The following is a 16,086-nucleotide window of genomic DNA, read 5'->3' as shown; positions in this document are numbered from 1 at the left end:
ATAAGATTATTTATTCAGCTTTAAAAACGCTTTTAATGAAATCTTTTAAATCTGCATACATATTGATTCTTTAAAAAAAATTGCTTACAATTATTTTTGTATAAGCGAATACGTTTAAACCATTTAAGATAAATCATTTCTGAGCAGTTGAAACTTATCTTAAATTCAATACTAGAACTTAAAATCGGGAATAAATTTCTGATTTTTTTTAACATATAATTTCAGAAATTTTTTAAGTAATTTTTATCTGATAATCCCTTACAATAAATATATATATAGGCTTAGACAGTAAAAATGGTCATACAAAGTGGTCCCAGTTCCCCCTTTTAAGAATTTTGCCACTTCTTACTGTTCTTTATATTATTTAATTGTTTTTTTACATGTCAGATTTTATGAAAACTAGGCACATTGTTGTATATGTTGTTCCGTAATGACCACCCTTAATATATATTTTTAGAATTCTTTCTAAAGAGGTTTACACGTTAGGGTTCGAAAATTAATGCTGTAGGAAGGTAAAGAACAAAATTTTATTAACTAATGAAGTGGATAGCACTTGTCATTCAAAATACAATCATTAAGAATAATCAAACAGGTTTAGGTGTTAGCAGCCCAGTCGAAATAAATAGTGATTTGTTAGTTTCCTATAGTGTTTTTATTTCCACTTGCTTAAATATTAATTCATGGCCCCTGATGCAAATATTTTCTTATTATTTCATGTTTGAAAGATTCTAAATATATTGTATATTGCGGATTATGAATATTGAACACTCTATATATAGCCAGATAGTGTTAAAATTAGTTGTTGTTGCGCTGTTTCATCACTGTACTATAGCATTTCATTTTATAAATGTTCAAAAGCCTGAAATGATGTAGATTAAAAGATAGCAGTTTTTGCAATTCCGTCAATTCGTGCAAATATTGTTGAAATCTTAAATTGAACAATGATTCTAATCGAGTTAAAGAAATATTAGTTTTCACTGTAATATGGCTTAATTCAGCTATGGATTAAGATTTCTCAACAAATTCGAACCATATTCAGACTAAAATACCTGTTTTAAATGTGAAAAGTGGATACCAGTTGCAATATCAGGCATAATGAATTTGTCCTTTGTCTAATCGTTAGAAGACTCGATATATTGGTAATAAATCCTCATTTACTTTATTATGTAAAGATTACTTTCTGTTCAGATTTAAGTCATGTCTCTTAAACTAATAATGAAAATTGAAAAACTATTTAAAAAAAAAGAAGAAAATTAATTGGGATGCTATTTTTAGTGAATTAAGCGAATAATTTTTAGCGCATTGTTATTGTTATTGTGCATTCATGGTTGTCGAAAAGTTTCGTAATTTTAGCTGTTTTCGTTACATTTTGGCTGTTAGATTATATAATGAGCATATCTAATGCAAAGGGAAATAATGAAAATTTAGTGGGGAACATTTAGGAAAATGACTTTAACAAGGATCTCTCTTCCTTTCATCTTTTAAATGAACGATTATATTGATCTTATTTCCCGAATCCTTCAAGATGTTGCGTGATGGATTTAGATAGATTTTCTTAAGTCCTTTCTTAGGTTTTCTTAAGTTTTTTCTCTCTGTTTTTTTTCACCACACAAATTGAACCTAGCTATCGACTTTTCCCTAAATCGTGAAATATATTTGATGGTAAAAACATACTTTTGGAAAGACTATTTTTGGGTTTGCATGAAGCGTTGGTTAGAAGTTCTTCTGTTTATCAAAAAAAAACTTGTTCTTTTGAACATAATTCAAAGCAGCTTTAATTAAAACTTAATTATCTTTCAAACATCAGGGATCTATTTACGATAACCAAAATAAATAAATTAAAGTAGAAATCTTTGAAAACCACGTTTTAAAAAAGAGACATATATATATATATATATATATATATATATATATATATATATATATATATATATATATATATATATATATATATATATTAGTGACATTTTTAACTGTTACGAAATATTTTATTCAAAATTTTGTAACATGAATTGAAGCATGAATTTTGTTTTAGCAAAATTACATCGTTTATTTGATTTAATCGTGAAATTAGATTGCTACAAGTAAAAATCCCAGTTAAAGTAAAAGGGAAAGGATGAGGTTTGTGATTTGCTTATTTTTGCCGACAAAGAAGTCCAAAACTATTAAAACATGCTTGCGTCATGTTTGAACGACCCCCCCCCCCACCTAAAAGTACCCCACGTTCTTCGTTTGATGTGTGAAAAAAAATACAATTATTTCTTCCTTTTTTAGTAAACTTGAAATCTTCAGTTTTTAATTTATTTTTTTTAATTTTATAACTTAGATAAACAACTAGACGTCTTACGTAATTGTAAGCAAATAAAAGCGAGTATCTTGTTAGTTTTATATTTAGTCCACAAACAAATATTTCTTTTTAGAAACTTTTCTTTTCTTTTGTTTACCTCGTTTTTTTCCGCTTAAGTTTAATTATTAATAGTTTATTTCCCTTAATGAAAACTAATTCGTTCTGGAACAATGACTACACATCAACCACATGCTTCTAGCATAATTATTTTTGGAAATCTTTTGTTTTGATCAATTCAAAAAATTATTTTATAAAAGTTTAAGCAGATTTAAGTTATTTTATAAAATCAAAGTCTTACAATTTTTTCATAATGTAACAATGAAACATTCTACTGTAACGAGAAAAAAAACAATTTGTGAAAGAGTATTTCTTTGTTTTTCTCAATAAATAAATATAAATTCATAATACGCAATCAATATTGCGTATTATGAAATTTCAATATAATAGTGGCATTTTAAAAAATTTATTAATCATCTGGTTTCCATTACAACATTAATATCTTTAGTTGATTTATTTCACATTTTTCGACTGAGCAACTTAACTTTTTATTAACAATGCTATATGTGCCAAAAAGGACTATGCTAATGATATTGTTTCATGATCTTGAAGTCATGCTGTCACGGAGTTTAAAACAATAGACTTGAATAAAGCATTTCCTTTTCCTAAGCATAAGAAAGCATAATTCTTCATACGTTAAACAGAGGCTAGATAAGCTCCTTCCTATTTGACTATTTTGCGATAAAAAAAATTTAAGCTACTCCTTCATTGTAACATTTTTATCATAACATATCGTCCCCATTTAATTGTATACGGAACAAAATTATGTTGTATGAAACCAATGTTAAACCACTTCACTACCATCAGTTATAATGTGGTAATATAAAAATTAGAAATTTAACGCGTCTGAATATTCTTCAATTAGAGATTTCTTTGGAAGGAAAAAATAGTATTATCGCACACATATTATGCCTTTGATTTGCATTGATCTATTTTTAAATCTAAATGTCACTTATATTTATTCATGCAAATATTAACAGTTCTAATTATAATTGTTTATTAATCATTAAATATCAAATAGTTAACACTGATTCTTCAAAATACTATACTAATATAAATGTATTACATACTATTTAAAATTAAAATTTCATAAAAATTACAGCATTTAAGAATGCACTCCCCCCCCCCTTTGTAACTGAATAATCCACAACGTAAAAAATTCCGGTGAATTCAAATTACAGTAAAAAATACTGGTACCCAGGGTGCATCTTCCGAAAGAATAATTTTACCGTAAAATTTTATGCCGTACATTTCAAAGTATTATTTAAATTTAATATAGTGATTCAGTGATTTTACAATAAATATTGCTGTAAAAATTACGGTGTATCAGATTTTTTGTACCGTAAAATTGCACGGTAAAAAGAATAGGCACCCTGGGTGCTGGTATATTTTAACTTAATTTGTTCCGGAATTTTTTACATTGCGCTTTATTAAATAATATGAAATAAGTATAAATTATTTCATATTATATTAGTGGTACTTCTTTGAGTGGGCTGATTGTATTCGTTTCATAATATTAAACTCAACAAGTTAAAATTTTGCAACCCAATTCAGATAAACGGGTAACTCTCAAGTTAAATGGGACTAACTCCTGTAAAATGATTAAATAAAATCAGTTTTGTTTTTGCATAGATAGGAAGTCAAACAAAACAGGTCATAATAATGATATCTAAAATCTAAAGTTATTCCACATTCATAACAAACGAACCTCTATCATATTTCTAATAAAAGTCCTTTTGTATATCAAGTCAAAGTGCTCAATAAATATCGAATATTTGATCTTAATCGTAAGCGATGCACTTCATTAAGAAATGAATCAACTACAATATATAAATATATATATATATATATATCTTATAGAACATAACTTTATAACAAATTTAGAACTAAATCACTCGAATGGCTATCCAGAAATTGAATTTTAATTACAATAGTTGAGGTTTTCCTTTCAAACCGTTAAGATTCCATTCTAGTTCGTGAAAATCCAAACGTTAGAACAAAAGTTATTTTGAGAGATTCGTTTTTTTTTTTTTTTCTACCACACTGTACTACCTTTTTTTCATATATAAACAACTTTTTGTCGCCGAAAATTAGTGGATTAATGTATAAAAAGTTACAGGCATCATTTTCATTATTTTTTTTTATCTAGCAATATTTTTAGCTTAATTATATTTGATTAAAATAGCAAAGAAAAATTATAAATAAATAAAAATCAAGAAATAGAAATTAATATCATTTCAAAGATATCTAACCTAATGTATATAATTCTAATATAACTCTATGTGTTTCAAGTATCTTTTATATAATTTTCAATATGAATGTAAAAAAAATTTCAGTATGTCGTATTATTATTAATGCACTATCTCTTAACTCTTTTCTTCTTGAATTTTTTCCCATATTAACTCCTTTTTTCCCCTAACTTCGGCTTACTTTTTTGTAAAACATTCACTCAGTCTAATAATTTTGGTATTAACTTTTTCGTCAGATTGTTCTTGATTTATTGGTGGTGAAAAAATATTAATGGTATAAAAATGATGCGAGCGTTACTTTCAACAACTATCAATTTAGATGGAAAAATTGCTGGGCTTGACCCCATTCCTTTTCAGAACCAAAAGGTAATCAATTTTGAATCATCAATTTTTCATGCTCTTGTTCATTCGTGGAACTCGAACCTTCATTTGAATCTAATTTTTAGAAAGTCTAATTTTTTTTCGGAATTCTTAAGAAGAAAAAAGAAACGATGTCGAAAATGTATAAATTGTATGTTGACTAAAACTAATAAATAAAAACTAGTGAAATTTCAACTATCACATTTAAATCTTTACTCCAGTAAAATGAATATTTTAACTTAATATTTAAATCCTTTGGCATTTCTGTTCATTGTGTGTAGCTTTATTCAAAATAGAAAATATCAGAATTTAAAAAGAGCAAGGCATGAAATATCATTGAAATCAAAATTTGTTGTATTTTGATTAATAAAACTCGAATTCAATTTTAACAAATTTTGCAATAAATCAAAATTTAACAGACTACGATTACCTTTAATTTCCTCTTAAGTTGAAACCATTAAGATATTTCTTTCACCATAAGTTTTAAACTTAATGTATTTCAAGTTATTTTTATGGCGATAATTTTTTCATAAAGATAACTCTTCAAACCACTGTTTCTCGCAAAAGTTTCAGGTACGTTAATTCTAATAAAATTCATGTATAAATTTTAATTACATCACTTCATTTATTTTGGAAAAAAATTTCGTATAAATACACGGCTGTGACATTTTGAAAATTCTCAAATATCCAGCTTAAAAGTTCTGTCTAGCTATGAGTGCATTGTGGCTACCCCCTATAAATTCAATAACTGTAAATTCTACAGAAAAAAAGAGAAAAAAACATTTTTCACTGGAAGAAACTGTTTAAAGAAAAATACAATTTTTTTCTGTCTTTAACCCCTTGGGGACGGGTGATTCAGAAAAGCATTCGTACAAAATCAGGATCAGGACGTAATTAAATAAAAAACGGTAACTTAAATGTAGTCGTTTCTAATTTGACAGACTTACTTTGCTTTTACTTTAATTATTGTTAGTTTAATCATATATATAATCAATGTTAATTCAAAGTATAACTAAATAGTTTTATTTTGAACAAAGTAATGGTGAATTAAATAAATCCAGTTTTATCTTTTTACCCTGGTTGATACGGTTTTATGCTGGCACGTATTTGTGACAGTTGGCTCGAAAGGGTTAACTGTTATTCGCGAAGTGTATAACATTTCCGTTTTTTTACGGACTTTCTCCTTATATTTGCTTAAAGCTGTTCTGTTGACAATACGGTTTTTTACTGTTTTTCATCTTAATCATAAACGGATTAAAACCGTTATTTCAAATTCCTGTTTTTGGCTTTCAGTTTTGTTTACCATACAATAAGTTTACCTTTTTTCGAATCATTTTACGATTATTTTCTATACTTGCTCTTACTTTTCAGAAACTACTTTATGGTTTTGTATAAATAAAACTGCTATTCGACTTTAGAATCAAAATGATTCGCTATCGCATTATGTTTCTTTAGGAATAAGTTTTTGGTAAGTTAAGTTGCCAGGCAATTTTATAAGGGTGAGTCACGATAATTTCATGTGCTTTTACACTTAAATATGAGTTCAATAAGACAGTTTAAGAGTTTTCTTCATAATCAAAACTAGAGCTTTGGCAGCACAGAGGACTGAGTACTCGTCTCCAGTGAGGTGACCGAGGTCCGAATCCCTGCGTTGATTGGTCTTGCGTAGCTTTGCTTGTGGCTCTCATCCACCTCAATGCTGAAATAATTAGTTTATTAAGTTTTTTTCTTCTGTTAAAATAGCAGCACTTATCTGCTTAAAAGATAGGTGTTAGTTTTTAAATAACAGTATTTCTCTATGAAATAAGCAGTTTTATACTGGCACACCAGCTGACAGGTTTTTACCCCGCGTATTTAACAGATTCATTTATTCTGCTAAATACAAGGTGCCCCAGAGTATGATTAAAACTGTTGGCGACGCTTAATATTTTAATCTGACAGCTTTCAATGGGGGGAAAATATTGTAAACAACTTCTTGGTGTCTCTTTATATTCTAAAGCTCTTTTGTCTTTGAATTCTTGTTTAACTTGTTCTTCTGATACTCTTTAATTTATTTACATTATCAATATAAAATATAAGTACTTTAAATTGATGATTTTACTAAAAGAAATTCTTGTAACGAGAAACAGTTTAAATGCTAAATAGCGTTCGATTTGAGGAAAACTAAAGTAGGAAACAGTTCTTAGATTCAATTATTTAAAAGAACTTAATGGATTTGAAATATTCACTAACTACATTTTGCATTAAACAATACGAGTTAAGAAATCATTTTAGAAGAACTTAAGGTCCGTTAATGGACTCTCTAAAGATTATCTTATCTTTAAAAACAGAACCCTTCACAAAACATATTGTCTTAAAAACGGATCATTTACTATATTTTTGATTCAAAAAAAAGATCCTTCATTAAATTCTTCTTTTGGAAAACGGAGTCGAAGGAATCTTTAGATCATTATTTTAAAACAGCTCCAAGGAAAAGATGCATTTTGTGCTTTTCTTCCAGAGAAACAGAACATTGTAATTTTAGGTTCTGACTATGATAAGTTTGTTCACAAATTCACAAAAGCCTCTGGAGACTGTTAGTTTTTGTGCTCTTTCACAAACATGATATTTCCCAAAATAACTCCTGATTTTTAATATAACTAAAATTTCAAAAATTCAAGTCTTAGATTTGGATCACTTTCAAAGACTCGTTTGCATTCGAAAAAATTCATGACTTAAATTTCACATTAAAAGTACAAAAAATCATTAATTTTAAGGAAGTCGTATATTTAAAATTCGATTCTTGAAAATCTTAAACTCAAACATTTCACACAAGTTCTCACAATTCAAACTTTTTCGATTTTTACTAAACAAAATAAAACATAGTAAATTTTAAAAAAATTTGCACGAAATTTTCTTTAGATAAGCTAATTTCATAATTGTGTGTAGAAAATTTTTGATTCACTTAAAATATACTCAAAATATAAGGCAATATTTGAAAATTAAAATTGAAATTACCTTTCGACAGCTCTTCTGATTGGGATCCGATTGGGACCATATTTTCCAGATTTTAAGGGTCAGAAATCTGAAACCGCCGAATATAAGGTATGTTTATTCAGAGAAAGTACGTTTTTGTGCCGGATTTCGCAACCTAAAATATCGTCGGAGTTAATTAATTAGCATGTTTGAGGTCACACCAATAAAATTGAATCTCAGTACATAAAAATCCGATAATTCGATTAAAAATTGTTCAAGGTGTTCCATTTATTTATTTTTCATGCACAGTACATCATTCTAAGCAATTTGCCAATTTAAAACACTCACTAATTACTTTTCACACTGAACATTCAGCTAGTTAAGTACAAAAAACTAAAATATGTTATCTTCGGTATGGTTCGCTTGAAGAATTTCGTATTTAATCTATTTAACTGTGTTAGACTTTTATAATTATAATAAATCGTTCATAAAATATTTAAAATCACCATAAATTATTAACAAAATGAATTAAGCTTTTTTCCTTAAGTATTTTTTATCGGGATTGCGTAAACACTGAGAAATGTCAGTTTAATAGGGCTTCAAACTTTCAACAAAACAAGCAATATAAAAGAAACCTTAAAGTATAGTTTGTAATTAGAAAGAATCAAATCGAGAAGTCTAACATTTTGTAAAAAGCCTTTAAAAGTATTTAGTTTCTTTCGTATTTTCTTTAACAGATCTTAAGCATCTCTTACAATAAATCTTAACCATCTATAACTCTAAAGATAAAGCATCAGTTATTCAAATAATTTCTGTTTCAGGCTAACCTGAGTATTTGCCAGAAACTTCAAAAATTTGTTCTTATTTTCCTGTTTTAAACCTTGTAATATATTTAAATATTTAGATTAGTATTTTTAGTACCTTGCCTTCCAACAATTTTCTGATATATATACAAATTTAAAAAATAATAATTTAAGGTCTAGATTAGCAAACATTACATAGATAAAAATTTTCTAAAATGGTAAATTATTCTGCTTTTAAAAAAATACTATAATCAGGTTCATTTTTTTTCTTAAGCGAACGTAAATACTTTTAGTATAATCGTTAAATGAAAGCTAAAAGTTTTACGTATATTTTTGCCTAATTTGAATGAGGAAATATGTTTTTATGATATCATTTTTAAATATTAAATCAATATTCTGTTTTATAACGCAGTGTAATTGAAGAATTGCAGCGTTTTTCATAATAAACGAAAATATTTTTGCTAAGTAAGCAAACAAATTTTATTTGATCTGAAATAAATTCATAAAAATATGTATTTGATGTATTATATAATCTTCAATACGCATTTGATAGACGAGCATTAAATATTTCTGAAGAATATTTTTTTAATATTAATCTTCGAATTGAAATGAAATGATAAAATAAATTGTTATTGGTTCAACCAAAATGCCGACAGTATTTTTTCATCAGCGGTATAATTTTGTTAAAAAACAAAGTTGCATACATGATTTTCAATTTGTTTTTCTTATAAAAACCTGTCTAATAGTTTGTGCGTAAAATTTTATCTAAATTTTTATATTAAAATTTAATCAGATAAAGGTAAAAAATTAAGTATACTATAAATTTTAATTATTGATCGATATTCATTGTTATAAAAAGAAATAATTGGCATTTGATTTGCAAACATCGCAACTCTTTTTGAAAAACAATCTTTTTTTTTTTTCAAAATTCAAGAGCTTTTAAATAATTATTGTCAATAATATTTTGTTTGACAACAAATAAAACAATAAAAACAATAGCAAAAAATTAAAAGCAAAAAAAAAACTTTATTAATGACTCTTTATCCCTGTTGACATTTGAATTAATGAGGCTAATTGTTTACAATTCTTTTTGGCTTCTGACAAATGTTATTGTAATTATTTTTAAAAAAATGTAGAGCATAATGAACAATATTTTAAGCAAATCATATTTTTTAAATAGTTATTTGAATTATAAATCTGTTATATACGAGATGTTAAAGAAATGTTTTAATGAATGATAAAAAAAAAGTCGATAGCTTTTGTTACAACAAAAGTGTTATATAGAATAAATAAGGTTTTAAATTTTATACGAATCCAAAAATAATAATAATAATAATTTTTTATATTATATTTACGCTCCCACCATATTAGGAAAATTATTACATATATTAGTCATAAAATATAATTGTCTATATAAAAGTTTTAAAATATTTGTAGTTTGACAAAAGGATCGTTTTCCTTTTTTTTTTCTTTTTTTAAACTAAAATACATATTTCTTTCGAAAAAATAAATAATCATATCTCAATGCAAATATTAATCCTTCAAACGTTGACTATGATGTAAACTGTACAATGATAGGGTTCAATATAATCTAAAGTATCTTTAAGCTGAACAACTTATTAAGTTTTCTGCTATTACATATTTTAACGATTTTTCTTAGAGTGTAATAAATTGTTTCTTAAAGCCGTGCTTGCTAGAACTTTTATTCAGAATAATGAGAACAGTACATCCGAACATTTTTGTTTCATGCATAAAGTAGTGGGTTCTTATTTTATTTTACATATTATTTTATTATATATATATATATATATATATATATATATATATATATATATATATATATATATATATATATATATATATATATATATATATATATATATATATATATATATATCGGTTAGATTAAGCAAATACTATGCCATGTCTAGTATTGTCATACTACTACGCGCTCAGACTATTGATGCTTGATAAGAATATTTTATTATTTTATTAAATACAACAATGACTTTTTTCTATAAGGATAAAAACAAGACATCTTCTTCTAAGCGCCTGTATCTCGAATCGGAATTATCTCTATTGGTTAGATTGATCATCAATAAGAAATTCACTAATAAAAGATTGAGCAACTTTTAAAAAATTAAGGGGAAAAGTACCCCAAATATCAGTCGCCAATAGAAAAGTAATCTACTTTATACTATTCTTTACTTTCCAGCTTTGCTCAACTTACAAACTACTCTTAAGTTATAATTTCATAGAAAGAAAAACATTTTGTCTGTGCAGTATTCTAGTTTGTTATTATAAAAAAATATTAGATCTATTTATTACTATATGTGTTTTATACGTATTTATATCCTCATTATAATGAGTTCTTATAATTAGAATTCTATGTTAATTCATTTAATTGAATTTAATTTGTCTCAATCAGTACTCCATCAATTCTTAATTTAATCCTAAAAATTGCAAGACCCAGATTTAAAATGGTGCGTGTTCTTTTAAATGCGCTTAATCTTACAAAAATAGCGAGCTCTGTGATCTATCTTTCAAATTTTTGTATCGGCATAAATCATTCTGAAGTATAAAACAATTGGGGAAAATCAAAGATATTAAAGAAAGTCCAACTCTTCGACAAAATAGGCATTGATATTAAAGTATTTTAGTCGCAATTTCAATATCAATGCTTTGCTTATTTACTGAAGCCGTGAATCACACTGGCAATATGATGAATTTCTTCGAAGTCACGAAGGTCTTTTACAATCCTCCGCTTTGCAAGTATTTTTGTCCGAAAAGACCCCTTCATTTTTGAGAAAAAGTTGTAATTCACTAAATGCAAGCTAAAATTTCAAAAAAGGAACCGTCGAAAATATCACGCTACTCTTCCTTCATCCTTTTTTAAGTTTGCGCTCTCTGTTTTCTAAGAATTAGAGCTGGAATTTAGAATGAGTGTTTCATATGTAAACAAGATCTTGTTTCTATCAACAATGCAAGTCAAAAGAACGAAATATGCGAAGCAAAGCAGTCACGATTTTTCCAGGTTCTCCAATTTTAATCAGTACTCCTTTCTGTAAGTAAAATGTAAAATTCGTAAAAATTACCTTTAAATACCATAAAAGTTTTGTCCAACGTTTTATATCTTTATGTCTATTTAATTTACTGCAATAATGATTTGTTTTAGAACATCTAATATAAAATATTCTTTCAAACTTCTGATTTCTGAAAGGAATATTCGAGCTATAATTTAGAAGTTCATTATTCAAAAGCTTCTAAAAAATTTTTTAAATAAAGGTGAGAATTCTTTATTATAATTTAATGAAAGATACTTCACATTTTTATTTTCTATCAAGTGCATAAAACAAATTCTTCTAAACAAGGCATTTGGTGCACATTTAGACATTTTGTTAATAATTTCTTGGTACTTTTTTCATATGAACTCTTCTGCATTCTTCAAACTTACAGTTTTTTTTTATTTTTCAGAAAATGATCTACCAGAGATGATATTCAGCTCACTTTGACTCAGTCGTCTATTTTAGTGATCGAGTAAAAGATACGCCTATTTTTCTCGTCAAATCTGGTAGGTATAAATTCCCCTATCGTTTCCATACATATAAATGTATTATTCTATTCTCACTCTAATCTGTTTAAAGTGTTTTACAAAAATATTGAAATCATAAAATTTAAATATACTCTCTTTACACCGAAAAATTATTTTAAGAGCTAAGAAGAAAATAAACATCAGTCCAAGTGAGGTAGTTTTAATGCTAACGCCGTTTTAAATTTATTTGATATCAAATTGTGGTAAAACGGTTAAATAAAATTAAAAATCAGATAAATGAAGAGCAAAAAATGGTTCTTAATCAATTTAATTACAAAGAAAGGCTCCAAACGTTTCATTGCTACAAAATTGATTTTTTTTTCTTACGGAAAACTTATGTGGATTAAAGTTTGTATGGGGTTTATTAATCGCTCTTAATTAAGGGAAATTTTCAATGTTCACTTGCCGAGTGAAATAGAAAAGCCACAATTTAAGCCTTGAAAACTGAAATAAATTTTTTTATTTAAAAAGTATGTTAAAAGTAAGTTCCATGGCGAAGGTACAATTAGAGCTATTAATTTTGCACAGTTTTTTTTATAAATATATAAAATTTTTATATTTTTATAATACATACAAATTTGGAAAATATTTTTTGACAAATAAATAAATATGCGTCACGTTTGGGATAAAAACGTGGTATCGAATCTAGTTAAAAAGAATTGACTGTACTTTATAATGTACAAATACGTTAAATATAGCTCCAATATTGCTTGATTTCTCTTAATAGATGAAAATCATTAAAATCAAGAAGTAATTCTTAATTTTGCACATTTTATGAGCCCAAATACTGCAGTGTTGAAGTACCTGAAAGTACCTACAATGTAATAGTTCCTGAAGTACCTAAATCCGGTACGTTTTTTATTTTTCGAAAACTGAGACTTTTCTTGATATTGACATTATGAGCCATCTTTTTTATTAGCATTTGGAACACAGGCTTAAGATAGCATATTTAACCTAACAGCTGTGACTAACTATTACAATTATAAATACAACATCATTGATTAAAAAGCATTTTTTTCATACGAAAGTCTTAACATTATGTTGATCCGGGTTAGAATCCTGTGATATCCTTGTTGATTCATATGTTGCTATCGGTTCTTATTGATCACAGTCAAGATATTTCCAGATATCAACGGATTACGGTTTAAAGACCCTTTTTAATCAGGCTAACCGTGAAAGGTTTTCTTCACCATGTAACATATATATCGACCATTTTCCTTCAATAAGTTTTTTGCGAAGAATTAGTCGCAATTATCTCCAAAGACGACTTTGTTTAGTTAGTTTAATATAGTTTTCTTAGTTAGTAGTTAATAAGTAATATATAATAGTTTTTTTGTCTTATGGGTTGGGTTCAGAATCACTAGGATATGAATTTGAACAAAGAGAGACGCACAGCTATATGAATCGGCTACCGGATTATTATTAAAGTATGGATTGAGTATTCAACGTTAGTGAACAGTTTCATTTTAAGAATTGTTGAGCTGAAAGTGATTTCTCTTTGTACTTACCATTAAGTATTAATAGTAGTGTTGTCTTAACTGTCATTTATAATTAATGGAAAAATTAAGATTACTTATACTTGAGCTAACTTTAATCAATAAATAAAGATAACTTAATTAACATAGAATTATAGTCGAATTTGTAAGTATAAGTTGTTTTGTAGTCATTAAATTTATGTTGCCTTTGTTTGTATTTTTGATGCAATTTCTTTAAAAATGAAATAAAACGCGATATTGCAATTTTACTGCACTATTACAGTGGCAAAATATAATGAAAAGTGAAACGGTTGAGTATTTTCGGAAAAATCCAAAGCAATATTGATTAAATGAAATTCATTAAATGTTTGGACGATAACATAGTTTCAAATAATATTTTTTTTTATTACTTTGAACATTTTTTGTTTACTCTTCAACTGATGCTCTGTATTTGATAACAAACTTAGTGAGACAAAATAAATTATCCGGAAATATTTTTGATCTCAAACATTCTTATCATGGAAACTTCTATGATATTCATGTAAACTCTTCAATCAACAAGACTAATACTCGATTTAAAAAAATTATGCCTTAAGATAGGAGGAACATTTTTTTTTCATTGTTTACTTATTTATTTTTTACCCTTGAAATAAATTATTCGATATGGATCTTTCTAGGATCTTTAACTGCTTATTTTTAAAACCGTATGCCTTATTTTGAATTAAAATTTATTTCAAACTATATGTGCTTAGTTAACAGTGAACACACTCTCAAAAAGTTAATTATTTTAGCTTAAAAAATGTTTCCATAAATACATTTTTGATAAATTATAAACTGTGATACGATGAAGCTCAAAACTACAAAAAATTATTACTGTTATAATTATTATCTGACTCCTATTACATTATATTTATATTGCTAAATATACTATTATATTGATAACTACACAGTTCAGTCACATTAAGGTGACTACTTGTCAAAAGTCAGAATAACCGCCGTTCACAGAAGGACCACTGCAAGACGTGTAGAAAGAGAGTCAATTGAATACTTAAAGATGTTTACTAGAATGTTGAGCCATGTCGACTCCAGTATCATGATCAGCTGGGTTAGGTTACGTGACAGATGATTCATGGAGCGACTAACCCAATCAAGATGGTCTCATCGATTCTCGATCGTTTTAAGTCCGAGTAGTAGTTTGTGGCCCATTCTGTTGCTCTTCGAGCCTCGCACGAAAACTGTGAGCTGTATGACACGTCACATTGATATGCTGGTAGATGCGAATTGTTTTTCATCAGGATTATGGCATGTAAGGCTGGGCATAGTGCACCTGGAAAATGCCACCGAATCATTCCTCAGACTACAATGCTCCCTTCTTCAGATTGAATCCTTTCGGCCCTTTTTGCAAGATGTTAGATTTCAGACGTTTCACGTCGTACACGCCAACAATCATCTATCCGATAGAGCATAAAACGTGATTCATCGGAAAAAGTCATTTGTCACCACTCTGTGGAGATCTAGTTGGGGTACTGGCATGCAAATCCCTGCCTTCGTCGCCGATAAACAGCAGTCAGTATAAGTGTATTAACCAGGCCTTCGCTGAACCGTCACATAGGAGACACTGTTGGTAGCCTATTGATTCATCTAAGCTGTCAGTTCTTCAACAGTTACGTGTTTATTCGCCCGAATACATCTCCGCAGCCGTAGTTAATTTCTGTCATCCATGGTCCGTGGTGAATCACATTTGCCCCGAAGTTGATTTTGGATAGTGGCATTTTGTTTCAATGCACGATGCGGATGGTGTTTTTAATATAAATGTAAACAATACCAATCTCGAGTTCTCGAGAAATGACAGGTCTTGAAATGGCGATTCTCGTAACGATTTTCTTCTTTAAAATACAAATAATAAATCTGGCAACAAATATACGTATACAAAAAATGCAACTCAAGAGAGTCTCAAAATACAATGATCACGTTGTGAGCCAAATGGGTTCAAAATACATCGGAAGCAGTAACCCGGATGTATAGGCAGTAAAGAGCTTGCAGTGCACCATAGCTTAGAAAACTCCATCCATATTTTTGGCATGTTGGCAGGCAAACAGTTTAAGAAATTGGCCGTTTCAGAAATGCTTCCCCCCTTGATCCGAAAGGCAATCATCATGCCTTTTTGGTCATCAAATAAATCGTTCTATTTTTGAATCACACCACTGATTTGAATGTTTACCGATTCACTCGGACACCCTTTATATAC

General features: G+C 27.8%; 1 protein-coding gene across 2 annotated transcripts in view; it reads left to right on the top strand.

The window, feature by feature from the left end:
• Positions 1 to 16,086, top strand: part of LOC107436476 (uncharacterized) — a 55,409-nt gene that overhangs the window by 25,613 nt on the left and 13,710 nt on the right. For both annotated transcript variants that reach the window (XM_016048212.4, XM_016048213.4), the window contains one exon: positions 12,246 to 12,342. The gene's annotated coding sequence lies outside the window, so the exon portion shown is untranslated. The remainder of the gene's footprint in view (positions 1 to 12,245; positions 12,343 to 16,086) is intronic.

This window comes from Parasteatoda tepidariorum, chromosome 11 (assembly GCF_982258835.1).
Source record: "Parasteatoda tepidariorum strain Cologne lab strain chromosome 11, Ptep-v5.0, whole genome shotgun sequence".
In the NCBI taxonomy this organism is placed as follows: domain Eukaryota; kingdom Metazoa; phylum Arthropoda; class Arachnida; order Araneae; family Theridiidae; genus Parasteatoda; species Parasteatoda tepidariorum.
The sequence above is the reverse complement of the archived record's forward strand: the minus strand, read 5'-3'. Positions and strand labels throughout refer to the sequence as shown.